The 13,317-nt window shown below is 42.5% G+C and overlaps 1 protein-coding gene across 2 annotated transcripts in view; it reads right to left on the bottom strand.

Moving 5' to 3' along the window:
- Positions 1-13,317, bottom strand: part of FAM171A1 (family with sequence similarity 171 member A1) — a 156,154-nt gene that overhangs the window by 41,404 nt on the left and 101,433 nt on the right. The gene's annotated exons all lie outside the window — the stretch shown is intronic.

The following is a 13,317-nucleotide window of genomic DNA, read 5'->3' as shown; positions in this document are numbered from 1 at the left end:
AAAATGCTCAGCCCCTATTTTACTGCAATTACTAGGGCCACCACTTTCTCTCTTTGCACTTCAAAACTTCCTTCTTCCCTCTTCTCTTTGGCACTTCAGTCTCAGGAGAAAAAAGTGTCCTTACTTTCTTCCAAGGTCAACCCAAGACTCTATCCTAACTTTTGCTTGTTTGTTTATATTTTAAGACTTGGCTCAACCAACTCTTCTTGACTTTATCAACAACCTCTTTCTCTACAGGCTTTTCCTTCCCAACCAACAAATACATGCATTTCTTCTCCATCTAGAAAAATAACAATGCAACATGACTTTAACTCTGTTATCCCTGTAAGCGAATGCCTTTTATTCTCCTACCCACACCCTTGTGATCCGGCCTCTACCCACAACACACACTGTCCTTTGAAATGTCAACTGGTGACTGTATAATCTGCAAACCCCACGACCATTTCTCAGTCTTCATCCTCACTGACCTCTTCACAATGCTCGACTGTTCACCACCCCCGCTCATGAACCCCTTCCTTCTTGGCATTCATGGTACTGCACTCTCATTCTCTCCAGAGACTGTATGTTTTTTTCCTTTTGCAGGTGTTTATTTTCCTTCTCCAACCTCCAAATGAAACATTCCTAAAGGGCTGCCATCAATTGCCTCTGCTGTGTCTGTACTCTCTTTGTTGATCCGCAACACTGCCACAACCTCATCTGTTATGTTCCTCTTCAGCCATGAATATTCTTCTAAGCTCCATGCCTGCATTTTCCTCTGCCTTCTACACACCCCTACCTGGATGCCCACCTGACACTCCAAAATTATCTACTGTCTCTCCCACTTATCAATATCTCATGATTCCTATAGATGGCATCCCATTCTCCCCAACATCCAGGTTTGATTCCAGGTCATCATCTTTAGATTCTACCTTTCTATTATCTTGCACATTTACTCAAATGCTGAGATGGGCCAATCTTATTAACATTTCTAGCACTGTCTTTCCTTCTTTTTCTGCCTCTAGCCTAGTCAGGATCTATATTACTCCTTGCATGAACTATTGCAATATCTTCTAAACTCCTAACTGGTCTCTCTGCTTCAGCCTTACCTCTTTCCATGTCATCCACCTCACCACTGCCAGACTGAATGTTCTACAACTCTGCTTTGATCATGTCCTTTCCCTGCCCAGAAGCCTTCAATGGACCACCACCACTGTTATGGATTGAACTGTCTCCACCAAAAAGATACACTGAAGTCCTAACCCCTGTACTGGTGAATATGACCTGGTTTAGGGAAAGAGGGGCTTTCCTTGCAAATCTTACCAGTTAAATTAGATGAGGCCACACTGGAATACGGTAGGTCCTGATCCTTTCTGAGTGGCCTCTTATAAAATAGTGAGGATCCACACAGAGTGAGGAACTGTCTACAAGCCACAAAAGGACAAGAAATGCCTGGGGTTACAGAAACTGAAGCAGACAAAAAAAAAAAGGATCTTCCCCCAGGGCAGACAGAGAGAGAGCATAGTCCTGCCAACCCTGAATTCAGACTCCTAGCTTCCAGAACTGTGAGGAAATACATTTCTGTTCTTTAAAACCATCAATATTGTGATATTTTGTTATGGCAACTCTAGGAAACTAAGACAACTATTTAGCAAATTAGCAATGATGATGACAACAAAAACAAAAATATCAACTACTATACTATAACAGGAGCCCTGGTGGCACAGTGGTTAAGAGCTACGGCAAGCTATGGCTGCTAACCAAAAGGTCAGCAGTTTGAATCTGCCAGCCGCTCCTTGGAAACCCTATGGGGCAATTCTACTGCATCCAATAGGGTTGCTATGAGTCGAAATCAACTTGATGGCAAAGGGTTTTTATTTTTTTAAATACTATTACAAAAATACCCAGTACTATACTATTATCTACTGTTACACTTCTCCTCTAAATGTGAGGCAAAGACCAGTGCTTTAGAATTTACAAAGTTCTTATATAGATATTATTTCACTTAATATTTACAGCAACCATGTGAGGAAGGGACTCTCTCCCCTCTTTGTAAATTAAGAAACTGAGGCCCACAGAATTAAGTGACTTGCTCCAAGTCACTCTGCTTGGAAGAGGCAGAAATGAATTTTTTTCATTCTAACCTCTGTATCCCTTTCTATTACACTATGCTCGCCTCACAATAGATGCACGACTTATTGCCAACCAGCCCCTCAACCCCACAGGACTACACAGCTCTCTGTTTCTACATATAAGCTCATACTGTTGTCTATGTCCAAAACGGCTTTCCATCATTTTTACTTGTATATCCTACACATCATTCAAATGCATCGCAAATGCCACTTTTTATATAGCCTTTCTGGGTCCCACCCCAAGTTCTAAGCTTTATTTGTATCTCTTACAACACTGTTACCGTGCCTTGTATTATGTTTATTTGCATACCTATACATCTCCCTAATCGGACACACCAACAGAAAAGGACATGGGAAACTGATGTCCTTAGCTCTAGGTTTAAATCTTTCTTCTATTATCATCTTAGTTGAGTGACTTTGGCTTCAGGTTCTTTATCTTTAAAATGGAATCATGCTTGTCTCATAATATGGTTGTTGTGATTTAGACAAGAAGACATATGTCTGGTGCCTAAGAATGCCTCATGTTACTCAGTGTAGGATAAGCATTAATTTCCCATCTCTCCCCTTTTAGACTAAAGCTCCTTAAAAACAGGCATTTTGCTAAACACGTAGCACCTTGTCCTGTACATAGCTGGTGCTCAACAATACTTATTGAATTGATTGTAAAGGTTAGTTATACTCTGCATCTCATTATTTTCCAATAACATTCTGTCTTAATCTCAGCTAGATCAGGGTTTCTCAATCTTGGTACTATTAACATTTTGAGCCAGGTAATTCTTTGCTGTAGGGGCCTGTTCTGTGCATTGCAGCGTGTTTAGCAGCATCTGTGGCCTCTAATCACTAGATGTCAATAGTACTGTCTAAGCTGTGACAACCAAAAATGTCTACAGACATTGCCAAATGTCCTCTGGGGGACAAAACTGCCTCTAATTGAGAATCACTACACTAGATATTTTACTACAATAATCCAAATAACATGCCTAGATAGTCTTCTCTGTAATAGTTATAGATTCTGAAAAGATGAAAAGAACAAAGCCTTTACCCCCCAGGAACTCAGAATAGAGAAGGCAGTCATGGAAATGGCTTAACTATAATGGAGTTTTAAATGCTGTAATAAGAGAAATATGATAAAAAGTACAGAAGGAACTTCAAAAAGGAGGACCAACTGCCCAGGAGAAAAGAAGTTCCATACATAGTATTTGAGAACTTTGTCTTCAAGGTTGTATAGAAGCAGATGAGAAGAGAACATGTCTGAAAGCAAAGAAATACAAAAAGGTATATCATGTGTGGGAAAGGTTGAAGAAATCCATCTGAGTCAAGCATTGGATCAAGTGGAAGAAGATGAGGCTTGTGAAGGGCATGGTATGCCTAGCTCAAGAGTGTGGACTTGAGTTGGTCTGCAGAGGAAAGCCAATGGGAGTTGTTGGTATGGGAATGAAATGATCACGTTTTTACCCAACTCTGATGGAAAGGTGGGGAATGGCCATAAGTGGAGAGTGTCTGGAGTGATGAGCCAGAAGGTTGTTATGAAACAGTTCAAGTAAGAAATGATAAAGTTCCAAATAGAGTCAGTTGTACTGAGATAAAAACAGAAGAGGTGACTGGAACTGGAAGACATTTTTGGAATAAGGGGTAGGCAGGAAAGTAAGAAATCATGAAGAAGACTGAGAAGCAATGAACAAAGAGATGGGCAGAGAGAGTAGACAAAGGAGGAAAGAGATTCAAGAAGTAAGGAATGGGCTGTAGAGTGAAGAAGTCAGAAGGATCAGGACTGAAAATAGGCTGCTGGATTTGGCAACTATGTCTGGTGAAGTAGCAAGAGAAATTTCTAAAGATCGCATGAGGTAAAGTGAAAAGGGAGTTAAAGGAATACAAACTTCTTCTCCAAAGTCTAGTAGGGAAAGGAAATGAGAAGACTGTAACTTGAAGAAGAAACAGGGTTTAGGAAGGGTTTCTTTTTGAGCGGCAAAGCCTTAAGTAATTTTGAGAGCTGAGTAAGAACTAGAAAAGAAAGGCTAGAGATTGGAACAGATGGAGGGAAGTTTAAGAGGAGGCAATAAGGAAAGGGATCCAACGTGAATGTGAAAGGACTGGTCACAGAGTGGAGTCACGACAGGAACTTTCCTCTTAGACAAAGGGGGCGGGAAAGAGGAAACAGAAGGCATCCTTCCCTGATAGCGTCTGTTTTCTCCGTGAAACAAGAGGCAAGATCATTGCTAAGAGGGGACATAAAGGTGGATGGGGGTGTGGAGTGTGGTGGGAGAGCTACCCCAGCAGCTTCCCTGGAGGGGAACAGAAAGAGACTCTCTAGAGAGCCAAGGAAGCACTGCCAAGCAGCGAAGAGGGCTCAGCAGAGAAAGGAGACCATTGATTTAGGTCGTGCCTGTTGGCTGGATGACAGTGCTGCCCCAACTAGTTGGAGCATCTTTATTTTACCTTCCTGTTTGGTGTCATCATGCTCTGAGTCGATGGAATGCCCCGTTTCCCCTGAGACAGCAGAAAGGTTTTCTAGATGCTCTGGAAGCCAGAGCTGCAGGCTGGCTGCCACAGTCTAGTCTCCAAAATTCAAACAATTCCGGCATCACTATTCATATCTTATTATCAATAATCTTAGGACTTTAATTTTGGAAATTACTACCAAATCTCTCCCCACAACGCTTTGATGTGAATGTATTCTTCAGCAAAGTACAAAACACTCTCAAAGAAAATGGTTCTTATAAATAATTTCACAAGCATTCTCTCTTTCCATTTTCTAAGCATCTCATTGAAAAGTCTGAAAACAATTTGCAGGTATTTTGGGACAATGAGCACATTTTCTAAGACAGCTTATGTGGAGAAAAGTCCCTACAGTTTACCACGTATGAAACTGGTCCCTGTTGCATTCACCACGCTGTTATTACAAGACTCTTCCAGGCTTCCTTATAAAACAATAACAACACTACCACTTCCCTCACTTTTAAAATGAATGGATCATTGGCTGCTAAGGTCGATTCTACTGGAAGCATACATTTATTATGTACCTCGTATGTATGAAGGCACTGTGCATGATCTCACCTTCTCTGATGAGAGAATAGTTTTATTGGTGTGTATGATCAGAATTTAAATAGATATCATATATTCCACCTACAGAGAAAAAATCAAGCTAGCAGTCTTATTTTTAAAGGAAAACGCTCATTAGCCATTCTTGCCTGGAGCAACAGAGGAAGGAATGGGGGAAGGATGATAGTGAACATGTGCCTAATTGCCTCCATGAACAACTGCCTCCTTTACCCTGAGACCAGAAGAACTGGATGGTGCTCAGCTACCATTACTGAACATTTTGATTGAACATTCTATAAAGGAATTCTGATCAAAAGGGTGAAAAATACAGAAGAAAATTTTAAATTCTCATAGACTCCAGACTTTCTGGAGCCATGGAAGCTGGATGAACCCCGTAACTACTGCCCTGAGATATCTTTAAACCTTCAACCAAAAACATTCCCTGAAATCTTCTTAAAACCAAACAGTAAAAAACCAAACCCACTGCCATTGAGTCAATTCCGACTCATAGCAAACCTATAGCACGGGGCAGAACTGCCCCATAGAGCTTCCAAGGAGCACCTGGCGGATTTGAATTGCCGACCTCTTGGTTAACAGTCTAGCACTTAATCACTACGCCACCAGGGCTTCCATACCAAACAATAAATCCACCAAAACCAAACCCGCTGCCGTAGAGTCGATTTCGACTCATAGCGACCCTATAGGACAGAGTAGAACGGCCCCATAGAGTTTCCAAGGAGCACCTGGCAGATTTGAACTGCCGACCTCTTGGTTAGCAGCCATAGCACTTAACCACTACACCATGAGGGTTTCCAACCAAACAATAGTTTCCCTTAATTAGTAAAAAAGGTCTGTTTTGAGCATTAAGCTCTTTCAAGAACCATCTATGTGGGATCAAATTGACAGCAGCAACTTGAAAGATTAGATAGGAACCTTGGGGGGCAGTGAGTTTATGCTAACGGGAGAGGAACAACTCAGAAAAGGCGGGTGAGCATGGTCGCATAACTCAAAGAATGCAGTCAATGTCACTGAATTGTACAGGTAGAAACTGTGGAATTCGTGTTTGTTTTGCTGAGTATGTTCTCAACAACAACACCAAAAAAAAGAAAGAGTTTTTCTCTATTTTATTTGGCCATAAACATTTTCAACTGAAGCATTACGCACCTGTCTAAGAACAATGGCTTCCACTCTTCCTCCCCCAGCCAGTGGCCTTCATTCTTTCAAAGCTTTTACTTTAGTGTCACATAAAGCCAAGCAATGAGGCATAATCTAAAAATATGCACATAACATGTACGCAGTTTCATAAGCAAACTGTCATCATACTACTACTACTTTTCTCAGGACTGTTTGAGACATTATGTCATCAAAACAACACACTAACATTCAAATGGCCTTTCAGTACTTATATTTCTGAGCAGGCAAGAGTTTATATTTTCCTCCTCTGAATCCATAAAAAAAAAACACTAACTAAACTTGACTTGTTTGAGAATAAAAAATTAACATATCACTTATAAATTCAGTATTGTATTGATTTTATAGAACAGAAAAGCCTAAGAGTGGCAAAAGTCAAGCATTACCTACAGGTGGCTTTCCTTCCAACTCATTAAGAAAACTTAAATAAAAGTACACTGTATCATTATTCTCATTCTTCGAGCCCACTGAGACAAGGAACAGTATAACTAAACAGGATCAAACTTCAGAAGTATGATAAATTAGCAAATTAACAGCAAAGTTTCTGTCACTTTGAAAAGCTAGGATGGAAATGAGATTATAAAAAGGAAGAAACGATTCCCAGCTAGTTTCTGGCTGTGGCATATTAAAAAAAAAAAAAAAAAAAATAGGCTGAATAAATTAACTGGAACAGAAACCACCAGAATGACTTACCTCCTTGGGCTTATAATGTGATCATGCTGCTTGCACATTAGAGAGAGCAAGCTATCCAACTACTGTGCATGCATGCATGTGTATGTGTGCACGCATATATGTGCACATGTGTGTGTGGTGTGTATGTATATAAGTGTGTGTGTCTCAACTGCACTTTTCTTAGCAGTCACAACAAAGAAAACAATTGAACTTGGAGTGAGCAGTCTATGCAGGAAGTACAAAAAGCAGCAGGATTTTGACTGTTTCTATTTTTCTATTTGTTTACTCAAGTCAATGAATTGCTTACTGAGTACCTATTACGAAGCGGGCATGGGACCGGGCCCTGGGATATTTAGATGAAGATGACATGACACAGTCACTGCCCTTCAAGTTTTTATATTTTAGTTGGACAGGAAAGGTATACCACCAAATACAGTAGGAAGGGAGGGGTCATAAAAATATTTAGCATCTCTAGCTGGAGGGTTTTTTATTATTTTTTATTATTGTACTGTAGATAAAGGTTTACAAAACAAGCTGGCTTCTCATTAAACAATTAGTACACATACTGTTTTGTGACACTGGTTACCAACCCCATGACATACCAACACTCTCCCCTTCTCAACCTTGGGTTTCCTATTACCAGCTTTCCTGTCCTCTCCTGCCTTCTGGTCCTTGCCTCTGGGAGGATGGTGTGCCCAGTTAGTTTCACTGGCCTGTCTAATCTTTGGCTGAAAGATGAACCTCAGGAGTGACTTCGTTACTGAGCTAAAAGGGTGTCTGGGGGCCATACTCTTGGGGTTTCTCCAGTCTCTGTCAGGCCAGTAAGTCTGGTCCTTTACTGTGAGTTAGAATTTGTTCTACATTTTTCTCTAGCTCTGTCGGGGACCCTCTATTGTGATCCCTGTCAGGGCAGTCAGCGGTGGTAGCCGGGCATCGTCTAGTTGTGCTGGACTCAGTCTGGAGGAGGAGTAGTAGCTGTGATTTATTAGTTCTTTGGACTAAACTCTCTTGTGTCTTTGGTTTTCTTCATTCTCCCTTGCCCCTGACAGCGTAAGACCAGTGGACTACCTTAGATGGCTGCTCACAAGCTTTTAAGACCCCAGATGCTACTCTTCAAAACAGAATGTAGGACATTTTCTTTATGAACTATGTTATGCCAATTGAGCTAGATGTTCCCCAAGACCATGGTCCAGGGGGTTGTTTTAACGCACCACTTTGGGTTACTTATAAGGACATGTGGGACAGTAAGAGAACAGGGGTTTATGGGAATGAAAGGATGGGAACCAGAGGTCACTGAGGGCACAAGAGCTGGAACTGCTGGTGCTTGGATGGGGCAGCTCTAGGGATGACAATAGCAGGAGTTTGTAGGTTTCACTCTAATGCTGTGCCATTAACACGTCTCCACCTAAGTCCCATGTCTGGTTCATCCTGACCAATTATTAACTGGCTTCCTCTGCTTACTCACAGCTTTTTTTCCCTTCTGACTGTGGCTCATAGGTGGACTGGCATGGTCTCAGGTCCAACCTGTACCTTATGGCCATTTAGCTGTGATTCTCACCTCTTCTGGTTCTTAATTCAATTCCAGCAAAAGGAAAAGAAAGAAGAGCTGATGGGTCCAGTGCATCTCTCTCAGTCAATTCACAGCCCTGGCTATACTATCTACTGGTTACCCTTAGTCAGGTGTCCACTCCAGGCTCAACAGCCATAGCCTAGAGGGATGGGGTCACATGACACAGAGCATAATCCACAGGCAGCATGACTCACATCTCAATGAAGAGACAGAAAGACCTCCTGGAGGATGTGGCATTTAAGCTGTCCTCGATAACAGGAGGGTCTGAAGACAGGGTGGAGTATCCCAGGTGAAAACAGAAAAAGAAATTGAGTTAAGCTAGAACACAGTACATGGAGGAGAAGTACACTTAGAAGGGAGGCTGAGGCCAGATCATGGGGGCCTCTGAGTGCTATGCAAGGAGACTGGATTTTATTCTGCAGGCAAAGTGAAGCCATTGAAAGGAGCGAAAGAACTGCAGTTCTGCTTCAAGACGATTAAAATGCCAGTTGAGTGAAAGGTGCATTGGAAAGGGGATACTACAAGTCAGAAGTTAGAAGTGCAGTTTATTTTTCTGAAGATCAGCTCCAATCCTAACTCAATGGATGGAGACCAGGATACCAGCTATGGGTGACTGCAGTGGTTCAGGTAGATTTACAAGCATATGGCAGTGGCAATGGACTGTAGGCACAGGGATAATGACTGTGGAATAACTCAGGTTACCAGGGGCAGGCTCACTGTAACTATATTTGACTCATGGAGATGTTAAAGACAGGAGATAAGGGTCATACACAACTGCTTCGTGTGGGGAGGAGGTGACTGCTCACAAAGTACATGTGACATGGATGCTGGGATCACGTCCTTCATGAATGCCCTCAGAACCCTGAGAGGAGAAAGCTTGGTATCAGGGCTGGTGGGGCAACAGTGAGGAGTAGAGCAGGTAGTAATGGGGATGTCTGGCAGGCATGATGAACTACAGGGTGACCATAGCTACAGGCCCTGGGGACTGTAACGTCAGCCCTTGTCACAAACACCTCTCTTAGAACCATACCACTCCCAGGAAGAAAAGCCTGGAAGGGGATCACTCTCTGCTCCTTTAGCATCTAAACAAAGGGAAACGTGGGTACAACAAATGTCAAAGGTGACTGGGAAGGAGAAAAGAGGTCACCAATGGATATTGTGAGGCTTAAAAGGTATACATGGAAGGGGTGCAAGCAACCTGGTCTGTGGGAAATCCTGTGTGTATAAATGCTGGGACCTCTAACCCTTCTTTATTAATGCAGCAGCCAGACAGAGGCTCAGGGCTAGGGGACTGCCCAACCCTGAGTGTAAGGAGTTTATTTTATTCTAAGTACAGTGGGAAACCACTGCAGAATTTAAACAAAGTACCTTGATCACTTTTAACTTTGTGAAAACTGGATTATAGAACACCAAGAGCAGAAAGAGGACAACCAGTTAAAAACCTACTGTGGTGCTTCAGGAAGGAAACGGTGGTGTCTCAGATTCATAAAGCAGCAACTCTGATAGGGGAGGAGACTCTGCAAAAGGCCTGGATGTGAGCAGAATAGAATGAAGGATCATTTCTAGACTTTTGGCTTGAACAATTATGTCTATATTAATACCATTTACTGAGATGGAGGGTAAAAAAAAAAAATCAAGAGTTCTACGTGTATACGATAAGTTTGAGATGTCCACCAGGCATCCAAGAAAAGACGTCGAATAAGCAGCTGGCTCTGAGCCTTCACCTCAAGGGAAGACTCTGGGCTGGAGATATAAAACTGGGAGTAATCAGCATATACATAGCATTTAAAGCCATAGCTGAGATTATCTAGGGAGAAAGTACCAGAAAGAGGAAATACAGGCCCAGGACAGTCATTGGAGTCTCCAGAGAAGAAAGAAAGTGTTTCAAGAAAGAGTGATTAGTCATCTCTGTTGAATGCTGCAGAGATGTCCAGGGGGATGAAGAGAGAAATATCTTTGGGGTTTGGTAATAGGGAGGGTTGTGACTCTGACAAAGCAGTTTCTATCAGGGTTTGAGGAAGAAAACCAGATTGGAGTATGCTGAAGAGTAAATGAGAGGCGAGAAAACAGAGATGGTGAGTGTAGACAATTCTTTCAGGAGGTCAGCAGAAACAACAGGCAGTTGTTCAGGCAGAATATGGTCATCGGAGGGGTCTCAAAGATGCATGAACATTAATGTGTTTTCCCACTATGAAAAAAACAAACAAACCCGTTGCCGTCAAGTTGATTCCAACTCATAGAGAGTCTGGTGGCACAGTGGTTAAGATCTCAGCTGCTAACCAAAAGGTCAGCAGTTTGAATCCACCAGTCACTCCTTGGAAACTCTATGAGGGCAGTTCCATGCTGTCCTATAGGGTCACTGTGAGTCTGAATCGACTCAAACGACAACAGGTTTCCCACTACAGGGTGGGAGAAATTGGTGGTGCAGGAAAGAGAGGGAAACATTACAGAAGTACGGAGTCACTAGGAAAGAAAGATCTAGAGCACTAACAGAAGGACTGGCACAATGGAAACAGTGGCGCTTCTTCCAGTGCAATATTAGGCAATCAGGTAGGTTTGCAGATTTAGTGGTGGGAATATGAAGGTTCTCAGTTTCTATTTTCTGGGTGAAGTATATAGGGATGTCATTAATGCAGAGAGTGAGAGACGAATGCACATACAGGAAGCCTGAAGACAGAAGGGAGGGTATGAAATTGTCATCACAGAGAGTCAGAAAACAAATTACTAGGAAGTGTACTCTGTCCTACAGGGATGGGTGTGCATTTGAGATCTGTGGTCATGAACTTGATGTACAACCAGTCTATGCAACTGTGAGGTTTTCTCTAGTCATATTCAGCTGTTTGGGTGTAGACATGAGTAGATGAGGTCAACCAGGGTCAGAATTTATTCAGTCAGGCAAAGATGACAGTGTCCAGATCGTTGAAGGCATCTTCAAGGGAGCGATTACAATAATGGACTGTGACATCCACACATATGCTAAAGTCACCAAGCAACAATTACAGGAGCAGGGTAAAAAGAAGTCAGGGAGCCAGGAGGAAAATTAACCAAAAGATGGTTGGAGAGTGGTATAGCCAGCTTCCACGGAGCTAAAGTTGTAGTAGGAGGAAGGAGAAGTAACTTAAAAGAGTTAACGGGGAGCAAGGAGGGGACTTACAGAGTGAAAAACCAGTTTCCATTTGAGAAGGTGCAGGGAAGGCTGTGTCCTCTGGGACATTTAAGATCAGGAAGAGGAGGCAATGTTCAGAGAAGAGGTGGAAGGGAGCTTGCTGAAGGTATATTTTGGGTGCCAGGGGACACAGGGTAAGGGTTTGGGAAAGCAGTGGGGGCTGGGTTCTACTGGAGGATGTGCCATTACGGTCTGTAGTCTGGCTCTTCTCCTCTTTGAAGGCCCAGCAAAGCCACACCCCTAGCTGCCTCCCTCTGGACACTGACTGGGCTGCCTGATAGCCAAAGGGCAGGTCCACACCACAGCGCCTAGCTGCCCAGCTACTTGAGGACTTTCTACCTAAGGCTATGGTGGTAGACCAACATTTCAAGGAAAGAATGAGTGATTCAGAGAAGGCTAAATAAAACTACAATAAGAATGAGAATGGCTAAGACATTAGATAATGACTAGTTTTGAGGAAAAACCGTAGGGGAAGGACCAGCTAAAAGGGCGAGCAAGAATTTTAAATTCATGAGCAAGTGATGATAATTTTCGTAGCTGTAGAAGCCCTTAGGACAGCATGAGCACAAGCAGGTAGCCAGTTTTTTAAATTAAAAACCAAAGCGTGCAAAGCTGTAGGAAAAAAAAGGTTCTTAAGGTATATCTAAAATGAAAACACAATATATAACTGCCGGGACATGTTAGTCAAACTCCGTCTTTCATGCCAGGTCCTTGCCCGTGGGCACGCTACCCAGAAACAATAGATCTGATCAGAATAAACAGAGTTCTAAGAGCACTAGTTCTGGGTTGCTGGCAGGCTCCATGGTGCTGTGTTGCTCAGGACATGCAAAGCAGTATCAGACGCTACAGCAACAGGAAGACTAGCCCAGGTGACTCACAATCTCCATCTGGTGTTTGAAGAGCTCCTGTCAACTCACCAGGCATTCCTCCCCAGTTTTAAATTCTCCTCTGAATATCCTACTCTATAGCCTGAAATAAAAGGGTGATCAGGCTTGTCTATATCAAGGCCAACTTTTTGTCTCTCATTGTCATTTCCAAATGGGTGAGGTTCTGATAGAAACCAAAAAGGTTCAGCCAGATTTTACAGGCTGAATTTTCCTGCTTTAGTGATGAACATGAGGTAGAAGCAAAATTGTTTCCTCGCTTCCAAGAAAAACCACCATTTTTTAGTTGTGAAACAGTAACAGAAAGTTTGGAGGGTACAGAAGCCAATGTGCTTATTAGGCTACAGTGTGGTCCTAATGTGAAAGGATGCTGAAGACTCAGGCCTAGGTCCTCTGCTGTCTCTTAGGGAGGAGAAAGAAAACTATAAAACTCACAGCTTTTACTGTATAGATGACTCCCAATTCTATTTCTAGTCTTGTTTTCTCCTCCAAACTTGAGTCGCATATGCTGCTAGATGCTTCTACACCCTCTTCTCACTGATCAACACAGTTAGGTTCCAAAGTCCAGGTTGTTATGTGAAATCAGCATTATGCAAAAATGGAAGGTGACCACATCAGATTACAAAATGGAAGATGACTACATCATTACACAACTGCCAAATTATATCATTACATAACTGCTAAATC

The sequence above is a fragment of the Elephas maximus genome, chromosome 4 (assembly GCF_024166365.1).
Source record: "Elephas maximus indicus isolate mEleMax1 chromosome 4, mEleMax1 primary haplotype, whole genome shotgun sequence".
Taxonomy (NCBI): domain Eukaryota; kingdom Metazoa; phylum Chordata; class Mammalia; order Proboscidea; family Elephantidae; genus Elephas; species Elephas maximus.
Note: the sequence above shows the minus strand (reverse complement) of the source record. Positions and strands in the feature narration are given on the sequence as shown.